This window comes from Schistocerca gregaria, chromosome 2, assembly GCF_023897955.1.
Source record: "Schistocerca gregaria isolate iqSchGreg1 chromosome 2, iqSchGreg1.2, whole genome shotgun sequence".
Classification (NCBI taxonomy): Eukaryota; Metazoa; Arthropoda; class Insecta; order Orthoptera; family Acrididae; genus Schistocerca; species Schistocerca gregaria.
The window spans coordinates 129422819-129450528 of NC_064921.1; positions in this window are offsets into that span (position 1 = coordinate 129422819).

Below are 27710 nucleotides of genomic sequence, written 5' to 3' on the forward strand. Positions count from 1 at the left end.
AGCATAGACGTTTTTCGTCGCGGCGAGACCTTTTTACGAAATTTCAGTCGCCAACTTTCTCTTCCGAATGCGAAAATATTTTGTTGAGCCCAACCTACATAGGTAGGAATGATCATCAAAATAAAATAAGAGAAATCAGAGCTCGAACAGAAAGGTTTAGGTGTTCGTTTTTCCCGCTCGCTGTTCGGGAGTGGAATAGTAGAGAGATAGTATGATTGTGGTTCGATGAACCCTCTGCCAAGCACTTAAATGTGAATTGCAGAGTAGTCATGTAGATGTAGATGTAGATGATTTTATATACACCACTCTGTGCTAAGGGTCGCATTTTGTCTTTAGTATTGAATAAAAGTTCTGATATGTTACTGGTGATGTAACATGCATGTCTGTAGTTGCGAGACTTTTTAACTTTTCTGCAAGACTGTCTGAAATGTTGCCAGCATACGTAATTTAGGACCAGGCTTTACCACTACCGTCGGCCTGCGTCGAAGATGAGCTCAGCATCTGAAAGCCGGCTCGCGATGAAATAAATAAAAATTTGCAATACATTAGGAAGTATTCGCAATCTCAATAATATTATCATGTTCTGCGAAGCACCGACGGAAAACTGATTAAATGTTAAAATTGAAATAACAATAAAACGTGAACCGAAAAATAAAAATGACAGAGATGACAGTTAAACGGCAATAAAACCTAGACCAATAATACATGAAGATATGAAACGTATGCAATAAACGTATTATATATTACATAACGTGAGAGAAATACATATTAGTCTCTATCCGTCAAAAGCATCAAACGTGTTTTCTTTTTTGTCCAGCAGCTTGTGCCTGAGAATGATTTTTCGAAACTATATCCATAGCACTTAATAACGAATTGTGCAATAATGATTTTTTGTGTCAGACGTGAATGGTGGCCTACCTGTACCATAGACGAATTTCTGTATCAAGTAATACAAAAATTTTAGCGCCACACTTCAAGAGGACAGTTCGCAGCCACATTATCCATCTTGCCACCAAAGGCACGTCTTGCAGGAAGGTAGGAAGAGTGACCTGCAGGAAGCTATTACGTCTCGCCGGTGAAGGCGTTGTGGTACCATGACTGATCCCAGGAAGCGGTCGCCAATAATCCTCGCCCATACATTGCGCCTGAGCCCGTACTGGAGGTTCTCTGCTGCCAACATACCATGCCGATTACCCGCAACTCACAAGTGGTTGTCGAGAAGGTTGGCGATACCGCACCTCGTTGAAGAAGCGTCATCTGTGAATAAGGCTGAAATCAGAAATCACAAGAACGTGGTGGCACTCGGATGAACCAACGACAAAAACGTCGCAATGCAGGCAACTCCGTATGTAGCAAGGCCTGCAGGCGTTGTAAATGGTACGGATAGTGCCAGGTATCATGGAGAATATTCAAAACCGTCTGCGTTACCTCATGCTGGCAGGCCACGTACATGCTGCTGTTACCACGGTCACTGTCAGAGGTCTTTTTCCTCCACCTTCGAGTGGCTTTATGTAGCTTGCTTATTTTGAACTGAAGCGCACCAGCGGAATCTTCTACCTTGTGGCCGTTAACGTTCCGATTACCTGCCCCGGCCGTCGACGTAAGTTCGGGCAGTATATTTTCCTCGTCGTGTTGTCACTGTCCCGCACATTATGTAGTTCGACAGCTCAATGTGTAATTGGTTGTGGGCGCCAATACTTTTTACGTTTTTCCATTGAACTCCCTGTTGTGTGTGGTCGGGTGGCACTTCTGAGTGCTATTGGGTGTACTGCCTTTTCTTATTTTTTCTTGTTGTTTATATTTGAATGGCTTCTAGCCGAGTTTTAAGTTAATGTTGTTTTGCCCTTAAGGCATAAGATTGTATGGGCCTTCAGCCTAATTTAAAGAATTCTTTTAAGGAAAGGCCTTTGGCCTTTTAAAAATTTGTTTTGGTTTGAGTCGTAAGTGATGGGCATTCGGCCGATTTTTAAATTAAAGTGTTTTGCTCTTAAGGTGGCAGATTGTTAGGGCCTTCAGCCTAATTAAAGGACTGTTTTAAGGTAATGCTTTTTGCCTTTTAAAAATTTAATTTTGGTTTTAGTCTTAAGAGATGGGCCTTCAGCGAATTTTTTTGAAATTACATTTGTTTTGCTCGTAAGGTGTGAGACTGTTTGGGCCTTCAGCATCATTGGAAGTACTGATTTAAGATAAGGCCTTTTGCCTTTTAAATTTCTGTTTTGAGTTTTAAGTTATTGGTTTTCAGCCGATTTTAAATTAAAGTGAAATCGAGTTCAGCATGTTCATGGCCAAAATGATTAAAACGAACTTGTCCATGACAAAGCAACGTCTCACACAAGTCGGGGCGCCTGGGAGGAGCTCAGAAAAATTTACTGGACTGTTCTTCCTTAGCCATCCTATAGCGCTGATCTCGCACCTGACTTCCATCTGTTTCGCCCAATGAAAGATGTTCTCCGTGGGAATCAGTGCGTTGAGCATGGGGCGGTTATTGAGGCACCAAGACATTGGCTCTGACGTCGACAAGTAGAAAGGCGCCATGCGGTAACACACGCGCTCCCAGTAAGGTGGCGTAAGGCCCTCGCACTGAATGTTGAAAAATAGGGTTTTGTAGACGAAAGAGGGGGAAATAATATGAATCGTCAATAAAACGAACGTGCTTTCAGAAAAAAATGGTGCATTATTTACTGATCGCCCCTCCTACGTTACCATTGCCATAGACGTATTACAAAATCATTAGGCGAATATCACCAGATTGACGAAAGGATGAAATGAGGTCCCTGATAAATAATTAAATAATGGCAGATCCATCATGTAAAACACACACAGACCGTGCGGTTCTAGACGCTTCAGTCCGGAACCGCGCGACTGCTATGGTCGAAGGTTCGAAACCTGCCTCGGGCATAGATGTGTGTGATGTCTTTAGGTTAGTTAGGTTTAAGTAGTTCTAAGTCTAGGGGACTGATGGCCTTCGATGTAAAGTCCCATAGTGCTTAGAGCCATTTGAACATTTTTTTTTAAATATAAACCAATGCGTAAAATAAGATTGACAAGCTCTGAAAGCGTTGAATTGTGTGCTAATAAAATACAGGAGGCCATGATTCAAGCCAGGTGGGCAAGTGATGAGCGCTAAACACTATTTTCATGAAAAGCCAAGACCATTGAGATAAAGGCTGGTGAGCATTGAATAAACGCCATCTGCACATAACACAAGTCACTAAACAATATGTGAGGCAGGTAGTTTACAGTTCATATTAACGGTAAGCACCTTGAACACTACCTTAATGAAATACAACACACTTTTAAGGAGCCTCGTAAGCATGACACAGTAGACTAAGGGAAGTTAATGACAGAAATCGCGTCTTGTACACACAACATGCGAGCCACACAGCTTATTAACGTGGCGAGTAGACAACTAACCTTGTTATTTAATTCACGTTAGCCAAAAAACGCAAATACTTGCCCAGAAAACTGTCAGACACGCCAGACTGTCTAATCACACACGAGTACCTTTGACTTACAACGGCAGACCGGAGGAACGAAGCAACTAGTAAGTAGGCCCCGAAGGAACCAGGATGCAGAGGTTCACTCATAACTCGAGGACAAAATTCTACTTCACATCCAGTTCTTCCGACGGTTAGGCATAAGTCTCAGATGCATCCTGTTTGAGCATCCTCCTCCCCTCCCCCCACCCCTGATTTCCTATGTCTTGTATGGACTTATTGGGTTAGGCATTGAATGGCAGATCCTAGAGTTTATCTGTAATTTTTATAAAAGAAATAAAAAAAATTTATTAGCAGTGTTTCCTCTTGATTTCTCTTTAGTATTTTCTATACTAACACTAAAAAAAAAATTCTACTGCTTAGAAAAGTTGCCCCTCACACACATATCTTCCATTGTATATGTGGAATTAATGGTGTGATAAACTTTTAATCTCCATGTTTAAGAGGAACTGTTATATGGTTCAAATGGCTCTGAGCACGATGCGACTTAAGTTCTGAGGTCATCAGTAGCCTAGAAATTAGAACTTAGGACATCGCGCACATCCATGAACGAGTCAGGATTCGAACCTGCGACCGTAGCGATCACGCAGTTCCAGACTGAGGCGCCTAGAACCACACGGCCACAACGGCCGGCGAACTGTTATAATAGACCCATATTTTAGTACAGGATACAGTGTGAGATTAGCTTTTTTGTTATTCACACTGAAAATGAAATTTTGCCATGTATCATTTTGTGAGCAGAGATAAAGTTAGTGAACTGCTTACAATTATTATAGTGAACTGCTTTAAAATATTGGTATGCCGGAGCACCACTTAAATAATTTGACAATTCAGAGGCAGTGTACAGATTAGCTCGCTGTTTTCAATGAGTTACTTGCGGTGTGGGTGAGTGGCCATGTATGTAAAAACGATAGTCCATTTGAGTCCATAGACGTATCACGACACCTCACTGAACAGATATTTGAATGTTGTACAGGGGCAGTTGAATTTAGTCAAACTCAACTTCTAATTTTTTTTGTTTATATTTCTCTTAAACTCTGACTTCACAGCACTTCTGATCAAGGTAGAGAGGGTTCTTGGTTCACTTTATAGGAAGTACCAGAAATTAGTTATATGCGATGACTTCAATATAAATTTTGTATATGATGGTGCAAGAAAAGGACTTCGGTAAATCTCCTAAATTCATATAATCTCATGCAAACTGTGTTCCGTTTCCAACTAGGGTGCAGGGGAACAATAGCTCAGCCATAGATAATATTTTTATTCATTCCTCATTACTAGATGGGCATTCTGTTAGTAAAAAGGTGAATGGCCATTCAGATCATTATGCATAAATTTCAACACTAAAAGGCTTTTTTACTCAAACATATTTCACCTACAGTTACAAACTATGTAGGAAAGTTAATCCAACGGCAATAGAGAGTTTTTTAAACTCAGTAGTAAAGCCGCTTTATAAAAAGGGAGAAAGGAATAATGTAGACAATTATAGTCCTATTTCTATGCCATCAGTGTTTGATAAAGTTATTGAAAAGGCTGTGTATGACAGGATAATTGATCAATTTATGTCACACGATTTGCTATCAAATGCAGAGTTCGGCTATAGAAGCCGTTTAACAACTGAAAATGCTATATTCTCTTTTCTCTGTGTGGTACTGGATGGGTTAAAGAAAAAGTTTAGGAAGCTAGTTATTTTTTCTGATTTAACTAAGGCGTTTGATTGTGTTGATCACAAAATATTGCTCCAGAAGTTGCATCATTACAGAATACGGGAAGTAGTTCACAATTGGTTCACCTCTTACTTTAGCAACAAACAGCAAAAGGTTCACAGTTTTGAGAATTGCTCTGCTGTCAAGTCTGAGTGGGGTACAGTCAAGAGGGGGATGCCCCAGGGATCAGTGTTGGGGCCAATCCTGTTCCTTGTTTATATAAATGACATGCCTTCTAGTATTACAAGTAACTGCAAAATATTTCTGTTTGCTGATGATAACTGGCTTGGTAGTAAAGGATATTGTGTGCAACATTGGTTCTGTTTCAAATAGTGTAGTTCATGACATAAGCTCATGCTTTGTCGAAAATAAACTAACTCTAAATCACATCAAGACTCAGCTTTCCCAGATTCTAACACACAATTCAGCGAAACCCGACATTTTAATTTCACAGAATGGGCATATGATCACTAAAACTGAACAGTTCAACTTTCTAGGTGTTTAGAGGGATAGTAAAATGTCGTGGAAAGCCCACGTCCAGGATCCTGTTCAATGACATAATGCTGCCATTTTTACTATTCGAACGATATCTGAAGTGAGTGATCGTTCGACACGAAAATTAGTCTACTTGGCTTATTTTTATTCGCTTATGTCGTATGGTAATATACACTACTGGCCAATAAAATTGCTACTCCAAGAAGAAACGGGTATTCATTGGAGAAATATATTATACCAGGACTGGCATGTGATTACATTTTCACGTAATTTCGGTGCATATATCCTGAGCAATCAGTACCGAGAACAACCACCTCTGGCCGTAATAACGGCTTTGATACGCCTGGGCATTGAGTCAAACAGTCATTCGTGCACCCAGGTTCATCGTTGAGTACACCATCGCAGGCGCGTCCTGTATGTGATGCAGCGTCAAGGGTAACCGCAGCTATGGTCTCCGAGCTGATAGTCCATACTGCTGCAAACATCGTCGAACTGTTCGTGCGGATGGTTGTCTTGCAAACGTCCCCATCTGTTGACTCAGGGATCGAGACGTGGCTGCACGATCCGTTGCAGCCATGCGGATAAGATGTCTGTCATGTCGACTGGTAGTGATACGAGGACGTTGGGAACGAGCACGGCGTTCCGTATTACCCTACTGAACCCGCCGATTCAATATTCTGCTAACAGTCGGGGATCTGAACCAACGCAGGCAGAAATGTCACGATACGATATAGCCCAATCGCGATAGGCTACAATCCGACCTTTATAAAAGTCGGAAACGTGATGGTACGCATTTCTCCTCCTTACACGAGGCATTGCAACAACGTTTCACCAGGCAACGCGGGTCAACTGCTGTTTGTGTATGAGAAATCGATTGGAACCTTTCCTCATGTCAGCACGTTGTAGGTGTCGCCATTGGCGCCAACCTTGTGTGAATGGTCTGAAAACCTAAACATTTGCATATCACAGCATCTTCTTCCTGTCGGTTAAGTTTCGCGTCTGTAGCACGTCATCTTCGTGGTGTAGCAATTTTAATGGCCAGTAGTGTATTTTGGGGTAACTGTTCACATTCTAAAAGGTTGTTTTTGGCTCAGAAAGGGGTGGTCCGGGCAATAATATATGTACTGTCATTTCTTGTTAATAGTATCACCTTATTCCTAAGAATAAGCAGCTTTCACTCAGTTAATACTCGGCAGAAATCAAAATTGCATTGGGTCGGACTTCCTTAATTTAGTGCAGAGAGGTGTGCAGTATACTGCTGTATCCATTTCGAATAAGCTACTACAAGAATTCAAAAATTTTAGCGGTAATCCACGCGCTTTCAAATCAAAACTGAAGAGTTTCCTCATGGGTCACTCCTTCTATCCTGTCGAGGAGTTCCTTGAAAAATTAAGGTGATTATTATGTCGTATTGTTGAGTGGGTTGACCTAAACTTATGGCTTGACTTTTTTGCGTTGATAAACATTTTATTTTTATCTGTTATTACTTTTACGTTGTAATTTCATGTACTGACACGTTCCATGACCTTAAAGACTTGCTCATCAATGTTTTCCTAAGGAACTGGAAGTGTAAATAAAAAAATTAATTATAAAAATTACCAGTGTTTCATTTCTTGATGAATTACGTTCGTAGATATGTAGTTTCACGATCTAGATCACTAATAAAGAGAGTTTACATGGAAACGCATATTATAATGTTCCTCCTAGTAAGTTGATACTGCTATTCCAAGCTTGTACTACAGTTTTTATCTCTGACATTGTGTTGTCTTTGACTGTATCCTTGAGTGGTTTGCCTAATTACATCTGTCAGTGTGTTACTAGCTGTGGACGTGGAATTCGCTTCTTCACGAAAACTATAACACACTGCTATTATAGTAACATTTTTTTAAAGACTGTGGTATGCTCAAAAGAGTAAAATACTTTTGTTCAAATTATGGTACAACTTTCCTACCGCTTATGCCAGTATTGTGTATTAAACTGGAAACGACAGAGAGGCTTCGTCCCGCCGTAGCCCTCTGTGGACACAACCCCCCAACAGGCCACAGCAGTCCACCCACCCCGCCGCCGACCCACACCGAACCCAGGGTTATTGTGCATTTCGGACCCCAGTGTATCTCCCCCCCCCCCTACCTCCCCTTTCCCCCCGGGAACGTCTCATTCCAGACGAGTGTAATTCCAAATGTCTGTGTGGTAGGGTAATTATGGTATACGCGTACGTGAACACAGTCTTTGCTCAGTAATCGTCGACATAGTGTAACTGAAACGGAATAAGGGGAACCAATCCATATTCACTGTGGCAGATAGACAACCGCCTTTAAAAACCATCCAAAAGCTGGCAGGCACACCGGACCTCGACATTAATCCGACAGCCGGATTCGTGCCGGGGACCGGCAAGCCTTCCCGCTCGCGAACAGGATGTTATACCGCGCGGATAGCAGGGCGACCTTATGTCATTAAGTGATATACTATTTGACCTCCTATTTACCTGTATACTGTCTAATCTCTAATGATTGATTTATTCGTTTTAGGCTTAGCTTGATAATGGTTATTTGACAATAATTAGTAGCGAAATGTGCAAAATAAAGTATAGCTGAAAGGTTACCATGAATTTTAATAAAAATTACTGTCCATTACCGAAAAGTCCTCATCATTTAGTCTAAAATATGGGCATGTAGCAGTTCCGCAGGAGTGCTCTTTTTCTTGGTCATGTAGCTGACACTTAAATTCCAAGCTATATGATGGTAGCAGTAACTCTCCACAGGGCAGGCCGCCGCATTCCCACTATGCTCTGCTCAAAAGAGCGGCGACAGCCCGCAGTGCACACGGTCCTCGAACTAACTGTAGCTGCCAACAATGCTATCTCAGCATTACCCTGTAGCCACGTCCACTGTTGTTTACGAGTGCCTTCTTTCGGCTGGGCGTCCCTCGTCTCCTAGAGACAGGAAGGAGATGAACGCAGGGTTGATGCAATCTATGTTGGAGCACCAAAGATGTCTCATGCGCATGGCACAATTTCCATATGACTTTAACAGCACCTGATCTTAGGGACGGTTTGCTGATTTTCGTTTCCATGTAGCATAATCACTTTGTAGGTGTACCCGTGGTCTAATGCTCAGCGTGATCGGTCAGAGGGTTACGCGACCTGTGTAATAAAAAAAAAACTGAGTCAATCGATCAAAAACGAACATAAATGGATGTCTTACGACGTCCGCACCGAGCAGATGCAACGAACAAAAGCGAACAAAATGAAATTAAAAAAAAAAGGGGGTAGCGTCTTTGATTCATAATCAAAACGTATTCGGTCCGGGTTCGATCCCCACCACTGCCTAAATTTTGATAAAATAATCAGCTTTGGCGGCCGAAGACTTCCGGCATAATAAGTCAGCCTCATTCTGCCAACGGCCTTGTCAAAGAGGGCGGAGGAGCGGATAGACGTTCAGGGCACTCTCTTGTCCTAGGGGTGGGAAATTGCCCCTAAAGGCGGCAGAATCAGCAATGATCAACAACATGAGGATGCAGAAGGCAATGGAAACCACTGCATTAGAGACACGTAACATATATCCGCTTAACATGTGGCCTGTAGTTGAAGAAGTGTCATGATGATCTCTCCATTGGCAAAAGATTCCGGAATAGTCCCCCATTCGGATCTCCAGGAGGGGACTGCCAAGGGGGAGGTTACCATGAGAAAAAGATTGAATAATCGACGAAAGGATAATGTTCTACAAGTTGGGGCGTGGAATGTCAGAAGCTTGAACGTGGTGGGGAAACTAAAAAATTTGAAAAGGGAAATGCAAAGGCTCAATCTAGATATAGTAGGGGTCAATGAAGTGAAGTGGAAGGAAGACAAGGATTCCTGGTCAGATGAGTATCGGGTAATATCAACAGCAGCAGAAAATGGTATAACAGGTGTAGGATTCGTTATGAATAGGAAGGTAGGGCAGAGGGTGTCTTACTGTGAACAGTTCAGTGACCGGGTTGTTCTAATCAGAATCGACAGCAGACCAACACCGACAACGATAGTTCAGGTATACATGCCGACGTCGCAAGCTGAAGATGAACAGATAGAGAAAGTGTATGAGGATATTGAAAGGGTAATGCAGTATGTAAAGGGGGACGAAAATCTAATAGTCATGGGCGACTGGAATGCAGTTGTAGGGGAAGGAGTAGAAGAAAAGGTTACAGGAGAATATGGGATTGGGACAACGAATGAAAGACGAGAAAGACTAATTTAGTTATGTAACAAGTTTCAGCTAGTAATAGCGAATACCCTGTTCAAGAGTCACAAGAGGAGGAGGTATACTTGGAAAAGGCCGGGAGATACGGGAAGATTTCAATTAGATTACATCATGGTCAGACAGAGATTCTGAAATCAGGTACTGGATTGTAAGGCGTACCCAGGAGCACATATAGACTCAGATCACAATATAGTAGTGATGAAGTAGTTGAAGTTCAAGACATTAGTCAGGAAGCATCAATATGCAAAGAAGTGGGATACGGAAGTTCTAAGGAATGACGAGATACGTTTGAAGTTCTCTAACGCTATAGATACAGCAATAAGGAATAGCGCAGTAGGCAGCACAGTTTAAGAGGAATGGACATCTCTAAAATGGGCCATCACAGATGTTGGGAAGGAAAACATAGGTACACAGAAGGTAGCTGCGAAGAAACCATGGGTAACAGAAGAAATACTTCAGTTGATTGATGAAAGGAGGAAGTACAAACATGTTCCGGGAAAATCGGGAATACAGAAATACAAGTCGCTGAGGAATGAAATAAATAGGAAGTGCAGGGAGGCTAATACGAAATGGCTGCAGGAAAAATGTGAAGAAATCGAAAAAGTTATGATTGTCGGAAGGACAGACTCAGCATACAGCAAAGTCAAAACAACCATTGGTGACATTAAAAGCAACGGTAGCTACATAAAGAGTGCAACGGGAATTCCACTGTTAAATGCAGAGGAGAGAGCAGATAGGTGGAAAGAATACATTGAAAGCCTCTATGAGGGTGAAGATTTGTCTGATGTGATAGAAGAAGAAACATGAGTCGATTTACAAGAAAAAAGGGAGGCAGTATTTGAATCGGAATTTAAAAGAGCTTTGGAGGACTTACGGTTAAATAAGGCAGAAGGGATAGATAACATTCCATCAGAATTTCTAAAATCATTAGGTGAAGTGGCAATAAAACGACTATTAACGTTGGTGTGTAGAATATATGAGTCTGGCGACATACCATGTGACTTTCGGAAAAGCATCATCCACACAATTCCGAAGACGGCAAGAGCTGACAAGTGCGAGAATTATCGCACAATCAGCTTAACAGCTCATGCATCGAAGCTGCTTACAAGAATAATATACAGAAGAATGGAAAAGAAAATCGAGAATGCGCTAGGTGACGATCAGTTTGGCTTTAGGAAAAGTAAAGGCACGAGAGAGGCAATTCTGACGTTACGGCTAATAATGGAAGCAAGACTAAAGAAAAATCTCGATACGTTCGTAGGATTTGTCGACCTGGAAAAAGCGTTCGACAATATAAAATGGTGCAAGCTGTTCAAGATTCTGAAAACAGTAGGGGTAGCTATAGGGAGAGACGGGTCATATACAATATGTACAACAACCAAGAGGGAATAATAAGAGTGGACGATCAAGAACGAAGTGCTCGTATTAAGAAGGGAGTAAGACAAGGCTGTAGCCTTTCGCCCCTACTCTTCAATCTGTACATCGATGAAGCAATGATAGAAATAAAAGAAAGGTTCAGGAGTGGAATTAAAATACAAGGTGAAAGGATATCAATGACACGATTCGCTGATGACATTGCTATCCTGAGCGAAAGTGAAGAAGAATTAAATGATCTGCTGAACGGAATGAACAGTCTAATGAGTACACAGTATGGTTTGAGAGTAAATCGGAGAAAGACGAAGGTAATGAGAAGTAGTAGAAATGAGAACAGCGAGAAACTTAACATCAGGACTGATGGCCACGAAGTCAATGAAGTTAAGGAATTCTGCTACCTAGGCAGTAAAATAACCAATGACGGATGGAGCAAGGAGGACATCAAAAGCATACTCGCTATGGCAACAAAGGCATTTCTGACCAAGAGAAGTCTACTAATATCAAATATTGGCCTGAATTTGAGGAAGAAATTTCTGAGGATGTACGTCTGGAGTACAGCATTGTATGGTAGTGAAACATGGACTGTGGGAAAACCGGAACAGAAGAGAATCGAAGCATTTGAGATGTGGTGCTATAGACGAATGTTGAAAATTAGGTGGACTGATAAGGTAAGGAATGAGGAGGTTCTACGCAGAATCGGAGAGGAAAGGAATATGTGGATAACACTGATAAGGAGAAGGGACAGGATGATAGGGCATCTGCTAAGACATGAGGGAATGACTTCCATGGTACTAGAGGGAGCTGTAGAGGGCAAAAACTGTAGAGGAAGACAGAGATTGGAATACGTCAAGCAAATAATTGAGGACGTAGGATGCAAGTGCTATTCTGAGATGAAGAGGTTAGCACAGGAAAGGAATTCGTGGCGGGCCGCATCAAACCAGTCAGTAGACTAATGACAAAAAAAAGGTTCAACTAGGGAAACTATGTTTGTGAAAGTGGTTTTAACTGAAACAAGGTACAGGTATTTTGACCTTTTGAAGTATAGTTTTGATACATGTCGAGAATCTTATATAGAATCTGAACAGAATAAGAAGTTGAGAAATAATCACACTTAAGATGTAATCTGTTATGTGGAATACCCTGATTATAATTTCATCGCAATGTAAGCATCTTTTCAGTTAACAGAGAACAGGAAAGAACGTGCCTACACATGGTGGATGATGTGATTACATGGTTCCAGTGACATCCTCTGAATCAAGTTTCAATTCGTATTCCAACCAATCTTCGATTTCGTGTAGTTTAGGTTGGGCGTAATTACGATCAAACCGTAATTTCAGAGTATCTTTTCTGTTCAAGTTGGCCTAAGGTTGCTGGAACATTTCAAGACGAGATGACAACACAGCGTGGCCATAGCATGGGCACTTAGCAAACCATCGTTATCTTTCGGTCTTTGCGAAAAGTCGAATCATTAACATGAGGGGCATGCAAGCATCATACTCGCAGTTCAAACAGGCTGTTCACAGTGACTGTAGAACGGGTGGTCTCTATATGAACTTATGATAGAAGAATTATTCGAATGACCTTAGCGAATAGACGGACGACAATAGCTAAAATCATGGCAGGAGTTTCAGACACGTTGTCACCACCAATTGCCGGGATGAGAAGATCTAATGCTAGGCTGATTTCGGGGTTGCCAGGCGCTATTCATCACTGATACCACACATCACATAAAAGGGACATGTAATGCGTGTCTTGGTTAAAAATATAATAATATAAAATGCAATCACTTGAGCTGGATAATGCGTGTTATCCCGTCATCTCCGAGATTTGGTCCAGATGAAGACACCAGAATACTCCGATGCCTGCGGCGAGCGACATCGCAGAAGACAGCTGATCTTCGCAGTTCCACCAGCGAGGGCGCTGCCACAGGACGGTGTGGTCCATCTGTCAAGGTGACTGGCGCATGCGTCAGCGTGCTGTATACGGCGGTGTGGAGTACGTCTTCCCCCATCTGCGACAGCTCTCCTGAAGATGACTGGCAGCTGTCCAGTCGAAATATCGTGGAATGACGTTTACGTTGTCCAGCTGTGATCCCGAAATCTCTTCGAACAGATCCTAATTTTTTTCCGTTCTTATAAGTATTATTCTCAACCGCAGCTTGGATGAATAATACGCTAATCTGATTGCGCAATAATTTTCTCACTTACCTTCCATTGCTATGTTCTGAATTGTGTCGATGACAGGGTGTAGAAAAATGTCCGCTACCAGTCACAATAAAAGGTTACTTATTTCTCACACGACCGGTTTCGGCTTGCGCCCATCCTCAGGTGTTTATACATTCATGAACATGCTTATACTGTTGGAGATCACTGTATAAATACAGTGTAATTATTGTATTTATACAGTGATCTCCAACAATATAAACATGTAAATGAATACCGGGTGATCAAAAAACACTGTATAAATTTGAAAACTGAATAACTCACGGAATAATGTAGATAGAGAGATAGAAATTGACACACATGCTTGGAATGAAATGGGATTTCATTACAACGAAAAAAAATACAGAAGTTCAAAAAAGTCCCACAGATGGCGCTTCATCTGAGCAGAATAGCAATAATTAGCATAACAAAGAGATAATACAATAATAATATAATTTAATAGATATTATTGTGGGGAAGGTGAGTCAAAGGTTGCGTTTCATTGGCAGGACACTTAGAAGATGCAACAAGTCCACTAAAGGGACAGCTTACACTACACACGTTCGTCCTCTGTTAGAATATTGCTGCGCGGTGTGGGATCCGTACCAGGTGGGATTGACGGAGGACATCGGAGGGGTGCAGAAAAGGGCAGCTCGTTTTGTATTATCACGTAATAGGGGAGAGAGTGTGGCAGATATGATACGCAAGTTGGGATGGAAGTTATTAAAGCAAAGACACTTTTCGTCGCGGCGAGATTTATTTACGAAATTTTATTCACCAACTTTCTCTTCCGAATGCAAAAATATTTTGTTGAGCCCAACCTACATAGGTAGGAATGATCATCAAAATAAAATAAGGGAAATTAGAGCTCGAACAGAAAGGTTTAGGTGTTCGTTTTTCCCTCGCGCTGTTCGGGAGTGGAATGGTAGAGAGATAGTATGATTGTGGTTCGATGAACCCTCTGCCAAGCACTTAAATGTGAATTGCAGAGTAATCATATAGATGTATATGTAGATGTAGAAAGCAACAGAAAGCAAAGATGATGTTCTTCACAGGAAATGCTCAATATTTCCACCATCGTAGTCGAGGAATAATGTTGTGAACAGCACTGTAAAGCATGTCCAGAGTTATGGCGAGGCATTGGCGTCGGATGTTGTCTTTCAGTATCCCTAGAGATGACGGTCGATCACGATACACTTGCGACTTCAGGTAACCCCAAAGCCAATAATCGCACGGACTGAGGTCTGGGGACCTGGGAGGCCACGCATGATGAAAGTGCCAGCTAAGCACACGATCGTCACCAAACGACGCGCGCAAGAGATCTTTCACGCGTCTAGCAATATGGGGTGGAGCGCCATCCTGCATAAACATCGTACGTTCCAGCAGGTGTTTATCAGCCAGGCTGGGGATGATGCGATTCTGTAACATATCGGCGTGCCTCTCACCCGTCACGGTAGCAGTTACAAAACCAGAAACACCGCTTTTCTCGAAGAAAAAAAGACCCGATAACAGTAGATGTGGCAAATCCAACCCATACCGCCACTTTCTAGTCGTGCAATGGAGTTTCCGCGGCAGTTATAGAATCTTCGGTAGCCCAAATTCTGCAGTTGTGGGCGTAGACAGACCCTTGGGGCGTGAAATGAGCTTTGTCGGCCCACAACACTTTACTCAACCAATCGTCATCTTCCGCCATATTTTGAAACGCTCACACCGTAAATGCCCTCCGCTTCACTAAATCGCCAGGTAACAGTTTATGACGCTGATGGATTTTGTACGGATAGCATCGGAGGGTACGTCTAAGTGCCAACGTAACAGTAGTGTATGGAATGCCGGTGCGACGTGAGACTGCAAGAGCGCTGACTTCCCCGTGCATAGACGAACCCGCTACAGACTCCATTTCTTCCGGAACTGTCTCAGCAGCATTACGCCTTGTGCTCGGACGGCCACTACGGGGTCTATCGTCTAAACAACCCGTGGCTTCGAACTTTGAAATCATTCTCGTCATAGCTGCATTTGTCAACGGACCTTTGCCCGTCTAATCTCCTTCGTATGGCGATAGGATCGCAACGATGAACTAGCACATTCCCCATTCTGATAATACAGCTTCAATACAAGCGCCTTTTCAGGTAACGTCAATATGCTGCTACTGCTGGAGCATCTGATTCTCTCATTACATCTCCTTTTATATACGACTGTCATGCGCGGTCACTGACGTTTTGCTGTCCAGGGCCATCTGTTGGACATTTTGTGAAAGTTGTTCCTTTTTTGGTTTAATAAAACCCCATGTCATTCCAAGCATATGTGTCAATTTTTACCTCTCTATCTACATTATTCCGTGGTTTATTAAGTTTTCAAATTTATACTGACTTTTTGATCACCCAGTATATAAACACCTGAGGATGGGCCCAAGCCCGAAACCGATCGTCTGACAAATAAGTAAGCTTTTATTGTGGCTGGTAGCGGATATTTTTCTACATCCTATAAAGGAACAGTCACGGATTTCGACAGCATCCACTATGGATAAAATTCATTACGTGTCAATGATATTTTTCCGAGAGTATGATGGTACGTCTGCAGTCCTATAGATTATACACACCAACCTGAATAGTAGTTTGGTTGCCATTTTCCGCAATAGTTTCATAAATTCCGATGGAATGTTATCGGTCTGTTCTGCCATATTACATCTCATGTCCTGCAGAGCCCTTTTAAATTCTAACTCTAATAATGTATCCCCTATGTCTCCCTTATCGACTCCGATTTCTTCTTCTGTCAAGTCATCAGACAATTTCGCCCACACGTAGAGGTCTTCAATTTACTCCTTCCACCCATCTGTTCTTTATCCTGCGCTTAAAAGTGTAATTCCCATTGCACTCTTAATGTTTCAGCCCTTGCCTTTAACTTTTGACTTTTTTGAATATTGAGTCAATCCTTCCAACAACCGTTTCTTTTTGTATTTGTACATAACTTTCCTGCATCCATTTTGCATTGGCTCCGCTGCACCTCGTATTTACTCACTCCTAAGCGATTTAAATGGCCGTATTACTGTCTTTCCTTCAACATTTCTGTACTTCCTTCTTTCGCTGATCAACTGACGTATTTCCTCTCTGAGCCAAACTTCCTTCTGAGTTACCTACCTATATCTGACGCCCCAGCGTCCGTGATTGCGCTTTTGGAGATGTCCAGTCCTCTTCAACCGAACTTCCTACTCTGTCATTCCTCATTGCAGTATCCACATCCCCAGCGAACTTCAATCATGTCCCATGAGTCCCGAGTACTGTTACGCGACAGAAATGTATTATAGACAAACGCAAAGAGTCCTCTCCATGGAGCGGTAGCCCGGCAAACGCTCCGTGTCGCAATCAAAACAACTAACAGGTACAAAGCAGCATTGTGTAAAACGGAGCAAACTCGGAAGGGATTACCTCACTTCGTGCGAGCAAGAAGCTTGCTTCAACTATAAACTCAACAACATGACCTAAGCCAACAAAGGGCATCATATCATTGAAACAGCTCTGCTCGATTTCTTCACAGGGAGTAAAAATTTCACAAGAACCTCTATCAGCTTGCTCATGTACGAAAAAGGAACAAACTGAAGCCCTGAAAGCCCATCTTACGTCATAGAAAGTGGTGAAGAGTATTCATGAACCAGGAAAAGTACACCATATTCGTTCATCGGCGGTTCAATATTACGACGTTGTAGCAAGCGAGAGGGAGGATAAGTCAACGATTGTGAATGGGGCCGTAATAAGCTACCGTTGGCTACAATAAACACATGCAATTTGAGGAAATAATTTTCAACAATCATTATAAAGAAATTTACTACATTGACGGCTGAAGACCTTACTAGGAAAGAATTCAGAATTATTTGTCGGCTGAAGTCCACAAGCAAACTCCAGAATACTCAACAAAAATGGTTCAAATGGCTCTGAGCACTATGGGACTTAACATCTGAGGTCATAATTCCCCTAGAACTTACAACTAATTAAACCTAACTAATCTAAGGACGTCACACACATCCATGCCCGAGGCAAGATTCGAACCTACGACCATAGCGGTCGCGCGTTCCAGAGTGTAGCGCCTAGAACCTCTCGGCCACAACGGCTGTTAGAATACTCAACAGCTGAAAGCCTGAATTACAAGTGAGGAAGGGAGTTACACATTAGCATATACAAAGATATTTTCTTCTTAAACAATCAAAAATTTGAACAAACTGAAGGTCTTACTAACAAAGAATTGCAAATTATCTGTCGGCTGAAGGGCACAAGCAATTTTAGAATACTCTATGACTTAAGGCCTGAATTACAAATAAGGAAGGCAATTACACGTTAAAAATACAAAAACCTCTTTAAACAATCTTAACAAACTGTAACAAGCTATAGTGATGCCTGAAGGCCTTATGAAGACTGAATTGAAAATTATTTGTTGGCTGAAGACCACAAGCAATGTTACACTCAATTAACGGCTGAAGGTCTGAATTACAAGGGAGGAAGGCAGTTACACATTATAACATTAGGGTTAATTTTAAACAATTATGACAACTCGACCAAGTAAGACAGAGTGATCCACAGACAGTGCTCCATGGATCTACCTGAGCAAGGTCCCTACAGTTGTGCAAACGGTGAGACTGGCAGCCAATAGTAATGTTCACCTATTGGAGGACAACTCAAACTAGAGACGCTTTAAACACCGATCAACCCTCTTACCAAATCCACCTAACGCCAGATGACCGATACAACGATGGAGTAATTCAGGCGAGGGAGAAGTGACAGATAGCACTGCGTCTCTGGAATCCTATGTTTAAAACACCAAAAGGCAGAAGGCATCACTATAAGAAAGGTAGGCACGGTAAACAATAATCCATACCCCAATCAAGGAAGCTGTCAAATTACACGCCATGCTGGACAACATCGGCAAGACGAGGAAAATTACACTGCCGCAAATTACGCTAACCTCCCGGGCAGGTAACTGGGGCGTTAACGCACACTAGGCAGTAAGATACCGCTGGTTGCACTTCACCAATGACAACAAGTTCAAACTAATATCTAGTAGTAGAATGCAGCTAATAGCTTCTGCCAACCTGACAGACTCCACTTGTTGCGGTTGGTCTCACCGGCCCTGGGAGCAGCAACACGCAATCAAGAGCGAGATCTCAAACAGTAGAGGTTCCAGTAGTGGATAAGGATCACTCAACTTCAAACGTCCTGAGTTCGGTCGTCGGCTACAGCCCCTTGAAGCGACAGTGCCTGCACGCCGCCAGCGGCCCCTGCTTGCCCTAGCGCTGCAGATCTCCTTGCTGCTCCGTCCGAAGCCCAACCACCTGACAAACACGACGACCTGGAAATACAGTCGGTCGTACCAAAGATAGTACGACAATACTAGCTATTGATAACCGCTGCTGCTGCCACTCGTGCACAAACAATACTAGCAAACTCAGTGGCGCCATTGACACAAGATGGAAGCGAGACGCCGCTATCCCTATTACAAGACGCCAAGTTATGAACGGCAAGAACGCGAGCAGCACACAGCTCAAATATAACGTCACTGCTTCAAACCAGTAGAGATAAATTCTTTGGCTACGAAGCCTTAGTGTGCAACCTTTACGTTGCAGCACACGAGTTACAATGATGAGCCTTCGAAACGCTGTTACCATTCGCCGAGAAGACTTCCGCCTTCGAGACTACTACCTGTTTAGTCTACCAGACGCTATCGCTGTGAGCAGCTGACCTTGCCACCACTGATGAGGAGACTAGAAGACTTCTACCTACAGATACAGTATTCGGGAGACACTCTAACTGCCGCTCTCCTTGATCGGCACCTTTAGGCAATTATCGACTCTCCCGGCCTTCCTTGGTAAAATTCTACGCAGTAGATCATCTCCTTACGATGCAAAGTTGCCGTAGGACTAGTCGAACACAGTGCCATTCCCCTACGAGGCCTGCCGCTTCACACGACACCATGAATCCGTAAGCCACACTGCGAGGACTACTTCCGCCGAAGTTTACTGAGATAGCATCAGCAATTTTGGAGGCCAAGATGTTGCACCGCCGCCAGCTTTGGCGTCACGACAGAGGAGAATATACACTGACCTGACTAAAGCCATGGTGCACATATACAGATGGTGCTATAATCACATACACAAATTATAGAATGGTAGTGCCTTGGCGGAGCTGCCATTTGTACTCAGATGATTCATGAGAAAACGTATCGTACGTGATTATGGTAGCACGACGGGTAACAGGCTTTTAAAGCGAAATGGTAGTTGTAGCTAGATATATGTGACAATCTCTTTGCGAAATTCAACATTCCGAGATCCAGACTGTTGAGAGTGTACAGAGAATACCAAATTTCTGACATTATCTCTCACCACTGATAACACAGTGACCGACTGCCTTCACTTACCGACCGAGAGCAGCGGCGTTTTCGCCGGGTTGTCAGCGCAAACAAACAAGCGACGCTGCGTGATATCACCGGAGAAATCAATGTGGAAAGTACGACGAACATATGCGTTAGGATACTGGCAAAATCTGGGGTGAGTGGGTTATGGAAACAGACGACCGACACGAGTGCCTTTATTAAAAGACCGGCGCCGCCTGCAGAGCTTCTCCCTGGCCTGCGAGCATCTCAGTTGGACCCTGGACGTCTAGAAAACCGTGACCTGGCCAGATGAGTCCCGATTTTGGTTGGTAAGAGCTGACGGTAGGGTTAGAGTTTGGCGCACAGTGCATGATGCCATGGACCCAAGCTATCAACAAGGCACGGTGCTGGCTGGTGGTGACTCCATAATGGTGTGAGCTGTGTTTACATGAAATGGATGGGGTCGTCTGGTCCATCTGAACCGATCATTGACTGGATATAGCCATGGTCCTCTATCGGAGACCATTGTGAGTCATTCATGGACGTCATGTACCCAAACAATGATGGAATCTTTATGGGTGCAACATATCACTGGATCATAACTGTTCGCCGGCCTGTGTGGCCGAGCGGTTCTAGGAACCGCGCTGCTGCTATGGTCGCAGGTTCGAATCCTGCCTCGGGCACCGATGTGCGTGATGTCCTTAGGTTAGTAAGGTTTAAGTAGTTCTAAGTCTATGGGACTGAAGACCTCAGATTTTAAGTTCCATAGTGCTTACAGCCATAATTGTTCGCGATTGGTTTGAAGAACATTCTTCAGGGGACTTGGGGAGTCGATGCACGTCGAGATGGAGCATTACGCGAGGCAAAAAGAGGTACCTCACAATATTAGGAGGAATTCCATGACTTTTGCCACCTCAGTTAATGAGTATATTCTTTTTCCGCTAATGTTGTTTAAATTAGAGTTCAGCGCACCAAACTAGCCTCCTCCACCTCACTCCATACTCCGTCATCCCAACAACAGTAGAGGATTCAACCGTGGCCATTACAAAATTGGCGTCAGTGGTGTGTACGTTAGCCGTCGCCACCGCAGCAGAACAGCGTCTGCGGCAGCATAATGGAAACTATCTGGACTTCCATCCGGACACAATGCAATGGGGCGAGGGAGTTGCATTTTCTCTTGTCTTTACTGGTTGAGTTCTTGTTTGTGGCGATATCAAAGCGCAGGGTATTAGTTTCACTCTGAAAGTATTGTTTCCGCATCTGTGGACACCTTTCGACTTCTAACTGTTGAGAGGTAATACCAGGGCAATGCATTTAGCGCCATTGAGGCGCAAATTTTGTAATTTATCAGGCCATGAGTTGCCTTGCACTACGTCAGTACCAGTTACGTGTGACATCTGTAGAAGATTTGTACATTTGGCGCATGTCTGGCCAGTGTTACGTAGATTTAGGTTCCGGCGTAGAAATTAACTAGTTATATGGTTATGTGCAGTAGAAATGCAGCTGTCTCATATATTTCTATCAAAATGCCGGTAGTTCAATCTGAAAAATGATAGAAGCACGTGCTGCTACTACGGGTAAACTGTCGCTTATGAGCAGGAGAATGAAGAAACGAAGTTGAAACGTTACGGCCTTCGGTGCAGCGTTTGCTGTCAGGGTCCCGCAAAGAGAAGCTCATGTTAAGTGTGTCCTCCCCTCCTCGCAGTCGCTGAGCAGCAAATTTAATAGCGCCTTTTTTTAAACTAAAAAACAGAGGACGTCACTGTATTGATTAGAGATGAATTAGCTACCTCTGGGCTGTACATTTGGACAAATGAAACATATGTGCGTGTGGGCAATTCCCAGTTAATGGGCGAAGCTAAAGCGTATGTAATTTATCATGAGGCACTTAGCACGGCAAGAGCATTACAGGAGCTAGCTGTTTACGCCGGCGCTACCGGAAACAAAACAGGTCGGTTTTTTTTTTTTAAAAATGAGGAACTGAGTAGATTAGTGCAGAAAAAGAATGAGATATTAAATAAAATAAAAAAATTTCTGCTACCAGTCTCTGTTTATTTATCTCCACGATGCGTTTCAAAGGTTTAAACACCGATCATGAGATGGATTTACATTTGTTAGCATCACATTGGTATGTATGTTGTGTTACGAGTTTTTACAGGAACTTGTCGCACTGTGTAGTGGAAAAACAAAACAATATTTCGGAACGTGATTTTGGGTTTGTTTTGACAAAAAAACTAAACGTATATCTAACGGCAGAAATAAAATAAGTAAAACAGATTACCTCCAGTGGTCACCGGTTCCCTTCACTGTCGTAACACGTCACATGTATACTGTCATATTTTGTAAAGAAATATAGCTTCTGGAAACTATTAGGTGCAAGGATCGTGTAGCAGAAGACAAACATTATCACTTAGTACAAAGAATATAAATCATAACAACATTATTACAGAATAAATTTCAAAAGATTTTGGAGATGTTTGTTTTGAGGTGTCGAAACTCGTGACTGGTAACAGTAAACCTGTTGTTTCAGTTAATGTGGATAACAGTCACGGTAAACCTAACCTAAAATATTGGCATTTAAAGTAAAGCAATGAGATAGTGGAAGAGAACAAAGCCGATTAATCCACAAACGTAAAAGCTGACACGAAGAACAGAAGGTGAAGCAGTTAGCTTGCGTGCAGCATAAACTAGGGCTCTCGAATCCATACGACCTTACCGAAGCTATGAGGATCGCCTTACAGATGTTCCGACGGAAGGACTTTGTGACTGATGGGTCTTTGCTTCGGAAGTGAACTGTTACAGATGTGGATGTAAGGACCGTCTGCAGAAGTAATGCAGTCAACCAGTTGGTATCAGTGCGATCAAGTCGGTCATAAGGCGCGAAATTGTAGGAATAAGAAACAAGGAAATCGTCATTAGAGAAAGCGTTCATTAAACACAAACTGCAATGTATCACCCACCGTAACGCATTCATAGTATCACAGAACGCTGCACATGAGTACGTATCAGCCGTTAGTCTGGATCTCTTAGGCAGCAAGACACTTAGGTCTCCACGATCCTAGTTAATGGACGTGAAGTCATAAGGGGCAACACCGCCCCCTTAATTAGTGGAGCTAAGAGTTTCCGGGAATACATGGATGTTGTAGGGGTCCTGCCAAGTAGTTTCGGATAGGGCATGCTGCGCTCTCGGAATGCTATACAACAATTCAAGCAAATCATATTAATAGTTTTTATTGAAAATGAGAAGCTTGACAATACTTAACTTTGAATTTACAACGGTGTCGCAAGTGATGGGCAACATGCAAAAAATCTAATTCCCTTGCTGTATGCAAGGTCCATGTAAGCAACTGGTATTGATCACACGTCACTGCTGTACGAGCGGCCCTTACATTGACTTCAGGCAGAGGTCGTTCCATGTCTGAGGGCTAATGGCTGACGTCTTCTCACTGCCTTCTTTGCTCCTGTTCGTGCCGTCGCTTATCGTTACGCCGGAACAAATGTGTTGCCAGATATTGCTGAACTTTACTATGCAATTCTCGAAAGACACTTCCTGGATAAACATCATGCCAATATCGATCATATGGGATGAAAAATTGAGCTCAGTGGAACTTATCTCCGCTGGGAACAACAACTGCAAGCAAAGCTAGTGTCGCAAGGTGTACCAATCATAAAAGTGTCAACCAGCTGAACCACGAATACATATGCTAAAGATTGGTCCCTATGATAATATACCAACACATACAGGAAAGTTAATTTGGATTCCCACAGATACCGACACTTCTCAGTACCACACTGCCGGACAAGGCTCAAGCGATAGATAGATAGATAGATACCGATATTCCGCCGCGCGGGATTAGCCGAGTGGTCTGGGGCGCCGCAGTCATGGACTGTGAGGCTGAACCTGGCGGAGGTTCGAGTCCTCCCTCGAGCATGTGTGTGTGTGTGTGTGTGTGTGTGTGTGTCTGTGTGTGTGTGTGTGTGTGTGAGTGTGTGTCTGTGTGTGTGTGTGTTTGTCCTTAGGATAATTTTGGTTAAGTGGTGTGTAAGCTTAGTCTCATAAGATTTCACACACAGTTGAACATTTGAACCGATACTCCTCAGAACTTATACGTGTGCTGTAGCCAGTAAAGAGCAATGAAGAGTTATATAAAATGCATTACATAATACGTAGAAGTGTAGTACGAATTATTACTATAAAATAAGAGTTCATGGTTCCAGTTGGCGCAGATAAGTTTGACATGGACGAAGACAGTCTGCTGAAGGTCAAGATGATTGCCAATTTAGGTGTTCTTATGAAGAAAACGTTGATAGGTCATGTTATGACCAGAACCACACATAAACCGTTAGTAAATCTGCATTCCGGAAGAAAGTGAACCACTTAAAGGGAAGTGATTGACAAGAGATGAAAGCTTTGTTATACGATTTTTAGATGTGTTTAACACAAATGGTCCTTTACTAACGACGTCTGTTACACATCATCACATTCTCATAGACAGCAATACTATAGTCTTCAGGAAACTATATCATGATACCAAGCATTTACAACCATTAATCGAATAGCTTGTTGACCACTAACTGACAGAAGGAATAATGCAACATAGTGATAGCCCATAGGATGCAAATTTTGTAACTGTCTCAAAGAAATCACCAAATGGGAATAGGAAGCACAGATTCTGTTGCAATTACAAATACCTGAATGCCATAACTGTCACTGATTCGTATCGTATTCCCAGTATTATGCAGATATTGGACAATCTGGGTCAATGTAAATGCTTTTCAACAAATCATCAACTACAAGACATTCCAGAATACAGACCGAAAACTACCTTTACTACACTGACAAATCATTACAAATACCGAATAGTGCCATTTCAACTTAAAAGTGCACTAGCTCCATTCCTCAGAGTAGTGGGTTGTGTGTACCTTGGGGATTAAAAACTAAAAAAAAAAGTATGATTTATCTGGATGACATCATTGCACATAGAGAATAACACACCAAGCATTTGGAAGAAGTGTTAAACACTGTGAACAGTACATCTAACGCTCAGTGAAAATAAATACAATATTGCACAAATGAAAGTGAAATAATTTCGCCATAGAATTAGTGCTGAAAATGTAGAAACTAACACCCAGTTAATTTCAGCAGTCCATGACTTTGCAAAACCGCAAACAACCCAACGACTTCAGTTATTTCTAGGCCTATGGTACTACTATAGGAAATTCATTAAAGATTTGGCAGAACTTGCCAAACCGTTGAACAAACTGTTGCAAAAGGGAGTTAAATTCGAATGGACAACAGACTCCCAAACAGTATCTGATACATTGAAGAACACGCTGACATTAGGTTCAATACTGACACACTCAGATTTCGAGAAAAAGAATTAATCCTTTCCTGTTATACTAGCAGTAGTGTGTGCAATGGTGTGTTCTTAGTAAAAATTCAGACTGTAAAGAACGTCCTGTGGCCGACGTGCCTAGACAGCATAATTAGGCAGTATATAATTATTCTTTGATGGAAAAGAAATCGCTAGCAGTGATTAGAGAACCACATACTTCGGATATTATGTGTATGGCCAAACTTTTTAAGTAGTAACAGGCCTATATCACTGAAATGATGGTTGGGTTTAAAAGATCCTTCTAGTTGCATAAGAAGGTGGGCATTCAAAGTAAGTGATTTTAATTATGAAACAAATGATGAAACAGCAAAAAAAAAAAACACAGAAAAGCGGACAAATTATACGAAAAACCAGATTAATCCAAACAAAAGGCAAACGAATTTCTGAACGGCAGACTGCACAAGCGAGTGATTCAAAGTGTCAGGCATTTATACTGCATCCATATTTCGTGTCGCACGACAATTACTCTGCAGAGCGATAAAGTGCAGACCACTTGTAGTTCATCCAGCAGTATTTGGAAATGAAGTTTTGTGACAAGCACATGACCCCATGCTACAGGTTCTCACAGTCCCAGAACTATAGGTAGGAGAAACGCCAAAAATACTGTTGGTAAACTTGGAAACTTGGTATAAAGATTATGTTAAAATTGTGTACCTTGCTCACAAAGGACTGATCTTAGCCAATGAAAGTTTCCACTGCAAAGATTAGCAGAAACTAAGACCTTTGGAAAGGACTAGGAACTCTTCATGAAATTCTTGAGAAAATAAGTTCATATTAAAAATAACACATCACTTTTAAACATCGAAACTGTAGAGCGATACTCAAACACAGTCCCACTCACCTAGGTAAAAAATTGGATATCCACGAGAAGAGTCCTAGGAAATTTCATTCTGGTGTTAATGAAACGTCTGTGTCATTTCCTTCACATCTCCAATTAAAGAACAAGTCCGTTCACTCTACAAGCAAATGGACGAACATAATGAGTTCACAGGACAATTTCCAATACGTTGAGCCATTAAATTAGTAAGACAGTAATTAAGACACATACCAAATTTATATAATGTCGACATACAGTCTTAAAAATGGTTCAAATGTTTCTGAGCACTGTGGGACTTAGCTTCTGAGGTCATCAGTCCCCTAGAACTTAGAACTACTTAAACCTAACTAACCTAAGGACATCACACACATCCATGCCTGATGCAGGATTTGAACCTGCGACCGTATCGGTCGCGCGGTTCCAGACTGTGGCGCCGAGAACCGCTCGGTCACTCCGGCCGGCATACAGTCTTACCGTTACCAGTCATTCACCACACAAGGTGGCAAATGGAAGAGGAATGCTGACTTCTTTTGATAAGATAAAATCCGCACTTGGAGCTGACATCGAGCCAGTAACAGAATCTACAAAACGTTTAAGTGAAGTTCGGCAGGTAGTGAAACGTCCCAACACAGAAGCATTACAACGTCATGAACAAACAGGTAAATGGAGAGAGAAACTGCAACAATGCAGAGCTGATCAATGGGTACTATTAAGCAACCCATACACATCAACAGGAAAAATCAAAATGCCTGTAATTTATTACCGTGGAATGTATCAAGTTGCTGAAAAGACATCATATAAGCAGATCGAATCCATTCAGATGAAACGTCGATGTTTTACCAAATGTTCCACCAGTTGCACCAGTCTGAAAAATAGCTTCGAAAACTACTGGAAGCTATTGCCTGTTGACGAGTATGAGATACACAATATGAACTAAGTATTCAGGTCGAGAAATAAAATAATAATATCTGATTTTTGTATTGTGTTTGTAGTATTACGTATTGGTACCAACCCATGGCGTCTTTAAGTTGGCAAACGGAATAGCAAGTTTCGGTCATACGCCATTAATGGTCCACAGGATCTGGTAGACCCAATGGTGTGTTCCCGCTGAGCCACGCCTTCGCTGGCTCCATACCACGAGCGCCTTATACCGCCGCAATACGCAATACACAATGGTCGGCGACAGTCAGACGCCCAACCAACTCTTTCTTGACGCCTCTCCACTACGACACCATCATTTGTGCTTAGTTCAGAGAGGTTCATCGTTGTTGCTATTGTAGTAGCTTGGCTTATCGCTTGCGAGTCGTCATATGCCTGGAAAAATACAAAAGTAAGTCTGTCACTATTTTCGCTAATCGTTTCTGCTTCTATTTAGCTTTCCTATGATGCCAGCTGCCACACCACTCAGTAGTCCCCCTCTCCTTGTCATCGCGTACGAAGTCGTACAGAACAGTTATAGAGTTTGCTGGATATTCGTTATCTTTAAGTGTTGGTAAAAATTTATTGACGAGTGAATTACGATATAGTTCAGAAGCTTGTATTTATTGGAGTACAGGTCATCTTCTTTTCTTTACATGTACTCATTTTCCAAAACGGGAGGAACTGATCAGACGTTCCTTTCCCTTAGGTGGCGTA